This window comes from Colias croceus, chromosome 2 (genome assembly GCF_905220415.1).
Source record: "Colias croceus chromosome 2, ilColCroc2.1".
NCBI classification, from domain to species: Eukaryota; Metazoa; Arthropoda; class Insecta; order Lepidoptera; family Pieridae; genus Colias; species Colias croceus.
In genome coordinates this window covers 4,465,113-4,478,122 of record NC_059538.1, presented here as the reverse complement: position 1 = coordinate 4,478,122, position 13,010 = coordinate 4,465,113, and the positions used below count along the sequence as shown (strand labels likewise).

The 13,010-nt window shown below is 33.3% G+C and overlaps 1 long non-coding RNA gene across 1 annotated transcript; it reads left to right on the top strand.

Annotated features, from left to right (window-relative positions):
- The first annotated feature begins 11,374 nt into the window (after window positions 1–11,374).
- LOC123703238 lies at window positions 11,375–12,018 on the top strand. Its single transcript, XR_006752965.1, has 2 exons — window positions 11,375–11,827; window positions 11,915–12,018. It is a non-coding gene; the product is annotated as an uncharacterized LOC123703238 (long non-coding RNA).
- Window positions 12,019–13,010: the final 992 nt, after the last annotated feature.

Here is a 13,010-nt window from a genome sequence, read left to right as displayed (position 1 = left end):
AGCATCTAAGCCTTGGAAATTGGGAAAGTGAATTAAGCGCCCCACAAACTGGTTATATCAATCATAAACTTATTCGATTAATTACGTTTTGCGGAGTTAATAGCGACATCTAATATAGAGTTTAGAGATGTGCAATTAGAAAGTCGATAACGTGTTAATGGTCATATAATATTATTTTAAATACTAATAGCGTACTATAGAATCAGAGACGATACTTTACTTGTGTTTAATGTACCTACGTTTATCAATCTATGTGGCCGTATTTTTTTTTTAATAATTCCGTTATTATACTATTTGAAACTGCGTAAGAACGTATTTATATAAATTACTCAAACCATCAAATTTATATTCAAAACAATATTCAAACATTAAAACCCAATTCAAAAGTACCTATATTGCATTATTCCACAGTCATTGAAGCTCACGACCCAAAACGACGAGCGCGGATGGAGTAGAACGGTAGTCAATTACGATTCTCACCTGTAAGTGTCAAATGACAGGGTTAGGCGGCGATTACAATAGAACCATCGATAATCATGCATTACATCACTGTTGCCCGTTTCGGCGGTGTCATTAGGCAGGCTGCGTTAATGATTAATGTGGCGCCGCTCACACGTCCCCCCCTGCCCCCGCTGGGAAATAAAACCGAACTTAATCGAGTTTACCCCTTTTGATGGAGCGCTGTGTCGTCCGATCGTTTTTATTTGCCAATCGCGTCTTAGATCGTTGTAAGTGGTTTTGGTGGATTAGTTTAATCTATAATAGTTGAATAGTCAGATATTTTTTGAATGATGCCCACGGGAAATTGTGCAACGATTTAGCTATTGATGAATGTATGAATGAATGAATTGATTTTCAATACAGATAGATATGGATATGGATATATATTTTAGATATTTTATAAGACGTGGAGAAAGATTGATACGTTACTTATTAATGCAGTTCAAAGTTAAAACGCACATTGTCCTGGAAAACAGCTGCCTTACAATTTTAATAAGCTTATAACTTATAAGCTCTAGTAAATTTTATCCTACATCACAATATGACAACGTAACTAATTTATAAGTAGGTGCCTATCATTCCAAACCAAAAATAAATCGCAAAGCCTTAAAAAAGGGTTTAAATACCTAACTTATAATTACACATTTACCTATCTCACATTTTTTCATTCAACCAATGAAGCTTGCAATATCTCGCAGGCAATTACTCGAAATGGCTCACCCCGCGTCACAGAGGTCGCCGGAGGACGAATTAAAAGGATAGAAGGCGAAGCAAGGTAGCAGGCAATTAGTCGCAACGGATGATGGATGACGCCTCCGATACTTCGTGACGAACACAAAACGAGCAATGAAATCACCTCATAACTCATTATACGCCGTTGATAACCCGCCATATGAAGTTGTACTTAGATATGGAGTGTTCCTTGATTACCAGTTACCGCAGTAAGCTGTATATTTTAAACTTATTACAATTTAAATCGTGTTTTATGTGGTAATGAATTGAGAGTGTAATTAGTTGTTTTAAATGTTACCTTTCTTTATTTTATTCTTGCAGTAGAGATATGTTTCTGTACAAAGAGTAATAGATAAAGTATTAATTTATGTTTAACATTTAAAATGATTTGGAAAGCAAGAAGCAGATAAGAAGTCTATAAATATTTAAATACATTAATACATAATAATTAATGTGTTTAATTATTTCGAGTGAGTGTTAAATTATAATAGATACATATTCTTATATTCATATAAAATCATACAATTTATCAGACATACAGTTGTATAATGTAAAAGCTCAAACTCAAACAGACTTTTTAAGAAGCGCCTTTGAAATGTCTTAACAAGAGCCCTCAAAAAACTGTCTCTCTTCTATCTTTTTTCTGCTCTATTATTTCAAATCATATTATCAATTTAAAATATAATTTTGATTATATATTTAAAAATGTAGTCATGTTATTTAGAAAAATAAGTTACATCTTTATTAACACTCCTTTAATTATTCATTCCTATATGCGATTAAACTCTTATTAGATTAAATATTAAATTAACTATCTTTCTATTTGCATAACCATAAATAGAGTTTTATATCAAAGAAACTTACATGTTACAGATTTTAATATCTCTGATAATAAGTTTATAATTAGGCCTAAGCTTAACAGGACATTCTTATCTTATATGGAATATATTAAACAAAAGTAAAACTAAAAGTATGTTTAAATGAGGGAGACAAAAACGATTTCTTTCAGTGTTCTTCTTACATTTTCTTCTTCATCCTTATTAGTCGGGAGAGGCTTATTATCACAGGCTTATTATTTCGCTAGAACAAGAACACAGAAGTATGAAACGTTCTATATGGATCGGCTGGAAGACCTGCTTTCCTCAATGGACACGAGCAAAACCGTGTTCGCAAGTGATGGAACATGAGCGTCTATCATGCTTTGAGCGGCAGATACAAGGGCGGCAATAACTCGAATCTGTCATGGTATTAGAGTAAGACAGAGGCACATTAGTGATCATTACGGACGCAGGTGTCCTGTTCGACACGCTACTGTGACAGTAGACGGTGGTTAGGAGTGACCGGCTAATGTGATTACGGAAATGGTCCATATTATGTAAATGTTTCTTTTGATCGGAGCGCACCGGCCGTTTCCCGTTTTTCCTGCACCGTTATGTTGGCCCTGTTTCCAATAAGAACTAAATTGTCTAGTTTTGTTTTTATACGTGTTAATGTTGAGTATTTTGTGTGGTGTTTTAGATTGTATGTGTATGCTGTTTCTTAAGGCCTACTAAAACAATAAAATTATAAATTTTGGCTCTGAATGATCGCAAGCGTATTGATTTCTTAGCGCGTAGAGCTTTAGGTACCTACTTTATTTACCCTTTTTTATAGTGGGGAAATCTTCCAAAGATACCCCCGGCCCCCGGGGAAGGGGCCGTGGGTTATGTCGGATTCTTACCGACTAAAGCCCCACTGTGTTCCGTCGAGCCGCTTTAATGATGGGGCCGCGGGTATTGGTTGGAATTCTTCCGCGACTACTTTATTTACCCTGCTTCGGCGAAACAATTGTCACTAACTATAATGGCATAAAATAAACATTAGGTACCTATTATTTTTTATTCAGAGCTTTGAAGAAATCGACAGAAATATTGAAAAAATTTTTGGTGCAGAATTTTCAGAATTTTCTCTATAGGTACCATATAGTGATACATTATTGAAATAACCTTATTTCTACGTATTCTCCTATTTTGTTCACTTTGAAGTCGAATTTATTTTTTGTTAAAATGTTGTCATATATAATTATGTTGTATAGCCGAAGGCAAGAGCTGCCAGACTGAAATTATAATAGTTTTTGTGTACAAATTATAATGCCAGCTACCGTAGTCGTTTATATGCGTTAGACACATGTTAGCATGATGTAATGACCCATGAAGATCTTATAAGATGTTACCACTAGTTACGCCTCTCTTTTTGGACAAAGTTCTAAATCTACCTCAGCAGAACCATTTATTTATCTATACTTCTATACGAATATTATAAAGAGGAAAGGTTTGTATGTGTGTATGGTTTTCACGCATAAACTACTAGACCGATTTTGATGAAATTTGGCACAGACAATCTTTAGACCCTGAGAAAGAAAATAGGCTACCTTTTATTGCGAAATATGTACCACGGGCGAAGCCGGGGCGGACCGCTAGTTATAACTAAGATTATAACGCACACATCATTTACAAATTCTCAAAAGAAATTAAAGTTATTATTTTTTATAATTTTGAAAAATTTTCATAAAATTAGCAAGTAGATATACAAATTTTTTCTTATGTTAATCATCGATTTAGTTAAAAATATTTTTTTTATGTGTACACTGTACGTAGGTAGATACAACTTATTTGCAATAACACCTAACCTAATTACTTTAATAATTTGACTAGTGACTACAATTGAGAAGTAAGTAGGTATTGTATGATATAACTATCGTATTATTGTAAGTTACGCTATTAAATTAGTTATAAATTTTAATAAATTTATACTCTTTATTCACCCAGTATGAAAACTAATATGCATATTACGATTTAGTTACGCTTATTGTGAGAAGCAAATTATAAACACAAGATACGTTACGAGTAACCATCATTTGTCATGCAAGCCTATTTGAGTCACACTTTCACCTAATTTGTAGCAATTTACTATGTGACGCTTTGATTACATCGTGGCTAACATTACAAAGTTATTTTTCATTTAATATATATTTAATCTTGTTCAACAATAGGTATAGATACTATGAAATGCGCGCTCGGTGCCCTAATTAACGAGGTGTTGGATTTATCGATAAAGCCCACAGCAGAAGGCAAAATAAATACTTAGAAAAAGATAACAGAGTACATGAGTCGTGGCAGTGGTAAGTACTTACGATATGCATCTCGGGCTTTAAACGCTGCACAGAAAATAGCCAGCGATTTGAATTTAATCAGTACCAAACGCTGCAGATGTGAAGTGAATTGATAAAAGAGAAAAACTGTCTGGATTTAACATAATTCACACGTGTTATCTCTTCGGCGGAGTGCACCGCGTGGTTCTGCCTCGGGTGAGAGCCGATACACGGCACCCCGGAGCAGATTATATTCTGCGGTAAAGCGATAATTCAGTTCAATCTATGTCGTGAGCGCTCGCGCTTTGTTTTATCCCTTGGCTTCTGTGCGCCTTTATTTAGAAAATTGATGAGAAATGGTTTCCATTACGAACCGCCGTATAGAATATTACGACCTGGAATCCGCTGTAAGTACGTTTGTTCCGCGGGAAAGGAAATGAACGCAAATTTGTTTTCGTGATTGCGAGCTTGAGTGGAACGAATATTGAGGAGAGTGAAGCCGATATCGATATTATTATCCCGTATGATATTGCGTACCTACTTTCCATTTGTTGTGTGAATCCCTCGAGAATTTTGTGACCTTTGTTTATTGATATATTTTGTGAAACTTCATGTTTGTCATCACATACATCGATAGTATATCTATCCATACTATCGTAGGTAGAACCAGGAACAAGTTAGATATATTCGTGGTAAGGTCGAAATGGAACAGTTAGGTGGGTGAATAGCTCCCGTCCAATTTGCGTGTGCTCGCGTCTCGCCACGGACAATCGCTCGCAAATTGCCTGGCCACTGATTGCCCACCGACGTTTATCGATATTCCCAGCTCTCCACTACTTATGCTCCTAGTTACTTCCTACACCGCAACTGATATAACTAGATAACTGGCTACGTTTCTCACAAATTACGTTTCGGCGGAACAAAACTAAAAATGCTATTAAACAATTCTATTAGTTGGATTACATTACAACACCGTGACCTTATAATCAATAATTACAGAACGCGGAACTAATTATGTTCCTACTTCGATACAATGTAGTTTGGAAGTCAATGGTGCTCAGCAGGGTTGCGAGAGCACAATGCAAGGGTCATCCCACACAATACCGTCACGTTTATCGACGCTTCCAAAATCGAGCATTCACACTCGATACCGAAAAAAATATCGATTTCCGTAAATAAGTGAGTGTAGAACATTTATAATAATGATGAATAGTTGTATCGGTTGTTGTTCGTCGATATTGCGTATCGAATCGAACAACCGCTCTACGCAACGCGACCACATTGGGTGTTAATTGAAAAGGAATTATTATCTCACGTCCAGCTATAAATCTAATATTAACTAGAGCGTTTTGGTAAGAAATGCCTATTCATATTTGCACATAAATCATATTTCGACTTCATCGATACGCATAAATATGGCAAAAATAATATTTAATAGGGGCCGGCCATATTGCGTGCAAGTGCAAAATCCATAACAACTTTATGACTATCGAGTATGCTATTTTTCAGAAAAGAAAAATTAAAATATATCCCTTAGCTAGGTATACACCATTGATTAGTTAGCATTTATATTTTAGTGTTTTATATAAAAATTGATATTAAATTCATATTTTATTCAGTCTACAGTGATATAATGAAATCACAACATGTACTTTTTTAAATATCCTCAATAAAAATCCCCATCAATCAATAATTATGAATAATATAATAGTTTTATACTAAAATAATTTCAACCGAAGACAGGGAGCGCCAACTGTCATACATTGCAAATGGTTGAACAGAAACAGCTGTTGCAAAAATTAAAAGGCGCGGGCGCACAATGAACCCAGACAAAGGGAGACTTAATATAAATGCGTTTTCAATTCATCGACACTAATTGCGTAATTATAGGCGGTCGTAAAAACTTCCCTCCAAGACAACGTGTAAGAAATATTTGAAGTTTTTTTACCAATGATTCCTTGCTAAGTGTTACTTAGCGATAAAATAAATGATAGACTTTAGCACATTATATTTGTAGTTACATTTCTTGATTAAGTATGATAAGAATCAGTTGTACTTGAAAGCAAAATGTTTCTTAATTTAAGTGGACTCTAGTCTTTACAGTTGTCAGTTTACTTAATAGTTAATACATAATTCACATATAGCATCTATACAATCTATATCTGTTCCTAGGGCGGAAAAGCTTTTGACAACTGCTTTGTTATATGTATACTTTACTACTCTCCAAAAAATCCAATGTCAAAATTCGCAACGATAATTGGTTCAGAGTTTTTTAAAATGTCTTTGGAAACCCATACTTAGGCGGTATTAGCACATCCTTAAAGCACAGACTTAAGGCTCTAAGAGAGAGTAGTTAAAGCTATCGGTATTGCGTCTGATCGCATACACTTGTGTACAACCATATTCTTCCCATCGGACCGTAACCTCAATGGAATAGCGGCTGTGCATACAAAAGTTAACTTCATCATCATCAGCCCAAACATGTTCCCACTGCTGAGACACGGGCCGACCACTGAAAGTAAATAAAGCTGTGCAGTTAACAGAGCAATTTCTGATTCCTTTTGTCTTGAATTAAAGTAATCGACTTTTGTATTAGCTAATTGAGCCCTATCTAATTATCATGTGCAAATTATAATTCCACCAATAATATCAAATATGAATAAATGCATTATAATTACTATGTGCCTATTATTGTTTTTCTTATAATCGATTATTGTTCATTAAATATAGTTAATAATATTTTGCCTTTTTGGCATCTACCCAAAATTTCCGAAGCTTCGGTTGTTGACCAAACCTGCTCGCGCTAGACAGAAATTTGTTTTAAACAATAATTGCTAATTACTTCACGTGTCAGGCTCCAATGAATCCTGTGGCAACAAATAACAAATTACTTTTGAGTTGCAAAAATAACCTCAATATACAGGCAGCAAAAGTTCATTGTGAAAGAGCTTCCACATAGGGCTGCATAGCGAAGTATAAGAGAATAACAACTCATGTTTTAATTTATAGAGTTTTTCATTGTATACTCGAAAGATAACTTTGGTATGCTTGTTAAATACGCTTGTTTTTCCCCCTATAAAATTATAAATAAATTAGAACCAAATGTTTTAAAATACCGGGATTATAGGTAATAATAGCTCCATTAAGTTGTTTAATAAGCCAATGGAATTAGCGAGAAGTTGTAGATAAGCACAAATGTAATGATGAATGAATTCAGGTATAATAAATAAAAATTAATTTTATAAAAAAAAAACTCATTCTGTTTTGAATGTGGCCATCATTAATTCAGAATGTAACTATGTATTAAATACAAGTCAAGCCATGTCATTTGACATCGGAGGGATTTGTAAAAAAATCGATTTTCATCAAAAATCTGACTGAATTCGACGCCAAACTAAAAATAAAATTTAAATGTTAGAATACTTATTCATTTTTTCAAATGAATTATATTGATCATTACAATACATTTTCATACAAGTACAGCTTCCAATTAATATGCAATGCATTAAACAATAATTTCAGTTTTCCTTAAAATTAAAATTGATTTAAGTATAATATATTGAAACTAGTGAAGATCAATTAAATATGTACAAAATGTAGGTATCCACTTGATTACACGCTTCCAAATTACTAGACAATGCGAGCCTTGAATATGCAATAGAATCCGGTAGACGGTAGTTTATGCGTTCTACTTGAACATAAAAATGTGTGTAACATAGTTTTAGAACCATTTAATTACTCAATGCATTTTGATGTATGCAACAAAATTTAATCACAACATTAACTGTTCAATACGTTCTCAGTCTAAGACTTATACAAAGTATAAATATAGTGTTATTCATTTTCATTGCTGCACCACCTAATTTTTCACCCTTTTTTAGGGTTCCGTAGCCAAAATGGCAAAAACGGAACCCTTATAGTTTCGTCATGTCCGTCTGTCCGTCTGTCCGTCTGTCCGTCTGTCACAGCCGATTTACTCGGAAACTATAAGTACTACAGTGATGAAATTTGATGGGAATATGTGTTGTATGAACCGCTACAAAAATATGACACTAAATAGTAAAAAAAAGAATTGGGGGTGGGGCCCCCCATACATGTAACTGAGGGATGAAATTTTTTTTTTGATGTACATACCCGTGTGGGGTATCAATGGAAAGGTCTTTTAAAATGATATAAAGTTTTCTAAAAAACATTTTTCTTAAAGTGAACGGTTTTTGAGATATCAGCTCTCAAAGTCGTAAAAAGTATGTCCCCCCCCCTCTATTTTTATAACTACGGGGTATAAAATTCTAAAAAAAATAGAGGTGATGCATGCTAATTAACTCTTTCAACGATTTTTGGTTTGATCAAAGTATCTCTTATAGTTTTTGAGATAGGTTGATTTAACTGTAATTTATTATATTTGCTGCTACGGAACCCTTTGTGCGCGAGCCCGACTCGCACTTGGCCGGTTTTTTGGTTATTTATTTTTTTGATTAAAAAACCTACCCATAGGTTGCCTGGTAGTAATCGCTTAGTAGCGAGAAGGCTTTTTTAGCTTTATAACATATTGTCTGTTTCTTCATTTTTTCTTTCATTTTGCATGGTGCGAATAAAGTGTATTTATTTATTATTATTTATTTAAAGTACAATTCTATAATCATGTCAATGATTCATGATATTATTATATCAATTAGGATTTTAATGATTATTTTTTAATCATTAGTATCTACATGAATAGAGCGTGGTCGCCCGTCGCTTTGAGCTTGCACAGGTGAGCGGTGTCACCTGACTTCAACCTCGGAACCGGCCACTTCCTGCGGACGAAACAATTAGTGACGCATGTACAACGGTATTTGTGCCATTGAATTATATCAATACTAACTCTATTTTGAATTAAACTATTCTCTCTTTGAAAATACATTAACGGTTTACGCGGAGGCTGTTGCGGTTGAAAATCTTATTTTGAAAACTAATTTCTGTTGTAGTGATTCGATGAATTTATGCACGACATGTGTTTTAGATAAATTAATGCGTGTATGAAGGTATATAAGTATTACGCACTCATACAATTTTATTCTACATTGTAACCTAATATTCTAAGGTACATAAAGTACCTATCTAAGTTTATCTTTCGTTATAAATTAAACAATGAAATATTATTATACTTATATCTACACTATTATTACAAAGAGGAAACCTTTGTTTGTTTGTTTGATTGTAATGAATAGGCTCATAAACTACTGGACCGATTTTAAAAATTATTTCACCATTCGAAAGCTACATTATCCACGAATAATATAGGCTATATCACGCTAAGACCAACAAGAGCGAAACCGCGCGGCACAGCTAGTCTAGAATAAAAATAATGATAAATAAGTATATCATACATTCTGCAATAGAAGTCTGGAAAGAATTGCGCGTGTTAAGCTTTTGCCACCAAAAGTTTAAATTAAATTAAATTTTAAATAGAAAGCGATTTAAATATTTAATCTTTTTTCAATGTTGAGAACCACCTTAAAATCATGAAAAAAAGTTTCTGACTCTCTGTTCCTAACAATTATTATGATTTAACTACCAATGCGAAATTTTAATCACAAAGTTGTATGTTTCTACGATAAGGTATACCTATATCTTTCGGAAAATTGCACCTATCTTGAGGCGATGAAAACCGTTACAAAAACTCGGATGCCGACTTTCTTTTATAAGAAACTAGCGGTCCGCCCCGGCTTCGCCCGTGGTACATATTCACGTTTTCTCTACATAAGAACCATCCTCGAACTTCAAGGAATATTATAAAAAAAGAATTAACGAAATCGATTAAGCCGTTCTCAAGTTATGCGCTTACCAACACATTTTGGGATTCATTTTTATATTATAGATTACCTATATAGGTGTAGATTAAAAATAAAGCAATTTAATATATAGACTATATGGAATATTATATTATATATAAGCAAGAAAGAACTGATTTGATTCTTGAGTGTTTGTAGGTTGATGCGTGGAAAATATAAAATTGGTTGAATGTATAATTTTCACCCATATATTAGTAGGTACTAATAAGAAAATGCCAATAAGAATTTGAATATCATCTCCATGTTTCGTTGTAACAAACGATATCCTAACAGATCTTACCCCCGAATGTTTGAAATATTTATTATCATATTATAATAGCTCAATTAAGATACTGTTTAAATTTGATTGTATAACATAATATTATGCTAACTCGTCCATTACAATTTTCTAGTTACAGAGCATCAAGTCACGCATTAGTCATTTTAGTGTAGTCAGTTACAATGTTGCTAATATTATCATGTTAATTACTAATGAATTTCCAATTGACTTATTCCAATTCATCGTATTTATAATTGATATGTTGTTTCATAATAAAGTAATTATCTACCTCAAAGACTTCGTATCCCTACAACCATAAAAATTTATGCATTTGCGCTAAAATAAGCTTCAGACATGAACATGCTTCCTCTATAAGTTTTTTCAGAGGTATCATGAGTGTAAAACATCAATAAATATCGAATTAAAGGAATAATAAACTCGTAAAATATGAATTTCTTCATCGTTTTTAACGTTTGAAAAATAAAAACATCAAAACACCTGCACTGAGAAAAATTTTCTTTAGCAAAGTACCAATTTAGCTCGGTTAAAAATTATTCTGCTACATTCAATTAAGACATATTTAAAATATGCATTAAAGCTTTGCTAGTATTATACAAGCAAGTATTGCTAAATATTCTTGGCTATTATTAAAAAAGTACTTATTTATTTCAAAATTACCGACTCGGTCACTATTACCTTTACCGAATTAGGTTGAAAATAGACAAGCTTACGTTATTATTTAATGATAAGCAAGTTATTTAATTTTAGACTTAACCATAGTTGGCTACTATTTACACAGAGTTCGGTTAAAAATAAACAAGCTTACATAATGATTGAATGATAAGTAAATCATTTAAATTTAGACATAATATTATTTGGCTAAAATTAAATAACTTTCTATGATGCATATATAACCGTGTTTCTTACTTAAAAACAAACAAGTAACTTATCTATTGGGAGATAAGCACAGCTCGGCAATTAACAATGGAGCGAATACTATTTTTGACCGAGTAACTTGATAAAAATTAAACAAGGAATTGGCTGCGTAGCCCGCAAAGTCAGCCATTTCTATCAAATCAAAGTCGAGTGACGAACGTGTCTGTAGAAGCGCCGCCTCAGCACCTACAAGGCAGATTCAAATTTACATTAAAAACTTTTCATCATCATTTTGAATTTTAATCAAACTATTATATAAGAGCAAGATGCAGAAGACAAACTATTAGGGCTCAAAAACAGCCATGGACAGCCGTAGAACTAAAGTGGCAAGACTCTACAGAGACGAAGCTAATTGCTGCAAAATAGTTAACTATAGCTCCAATACCTCACTACAATGAATATGCGGCTCTTAAAAAACCCAAAGGATATCTTCTGGTGAGTTCAGTTTTTTTTAATTTTTTGACTGCTTTAGTTTAATTACTTTTGTATAATATTTACATAGGTTTTTTTTATTTTTTACAGCTAGAAAAAGATTGTGAAAACCAAAGGACAATATATCACTGAAAGCTTCCCCACAATCAAGCCAAAAATATTTGAATTAGTAAGTTACTTCTGATCAAGCAAGATATTGTCATATACAGGGTGTAATCGTTAAGTGTGCACAGGCGATTATTCCGTAACTATTGCAGATATCAAAAAACTTTAAACTGATATCGAAAGTACTTAACCTAATGAGTAAAATGGCCATAATATTTTTTTTTAAATAAAACGAGAAATCTCCAAAAATGTTACATTAAACGCTCCCATACATTTTATTTCCTATACATTTTGTATTCATAGCAGATTTTCGAAGTGATGTCCTAATTGTGCAATACAATGAGGAGCTCTATTTACAGTTTCTAAATGAACTTCCCTTCAAATTTGCGAAGTAATTAAAGCAGAAAACCAAAAAAAGAAAGAAAAAGCTAAAATCTTTCATATTAAATGTACTAGTTGATCCAAAAGTAATGATAATTGGGTATTTCCTGTGCACATAAAAATATAAAATAAATGTTTTTTGCTTGCTCATGTATTCACTAAGTAATCACAAAAAAATCATATCAACAGGCCACGTTTCCAATTATTTACATTAATTTGAATGTGAACCGTGCGTGCCAGAATGTTTCCCGACGAAAAGAAGAAACAACGATTCGACATGTAGAGGGTAAATTTCTAAATTTTTAATGATATCAGGATAATTTTTTGTCACGTTTTGTGATAATGGACGTTACCCGAGTTCACCATGTTTATGCTGAAACCAAAAAACAATCAATGTCCTGGATGCGAGCTTCGAAAGTGACGATGAAGAAATTCATAGTGAAAATCAGTAGGTTAGATTAAAGCGGTAGTTTTTTGGGACGCTGAAGGAATAATTAAGGTGGAATATTTTAAAAAGGTAGCCACTTTATTGGGTTCTTACTAAACAGACCAAATTAAAAGATTGCGGTAGGTCAGTAAGGAAAAGAGACATGGCAAACTGCGGACCTGAACGCTGTTTCACCAAGACAACGCACCAGATCACAAAGCGTCAGTTGCGATGGCTGCCATTCAAAAATCGGCATTACAAATGCTTGAACAC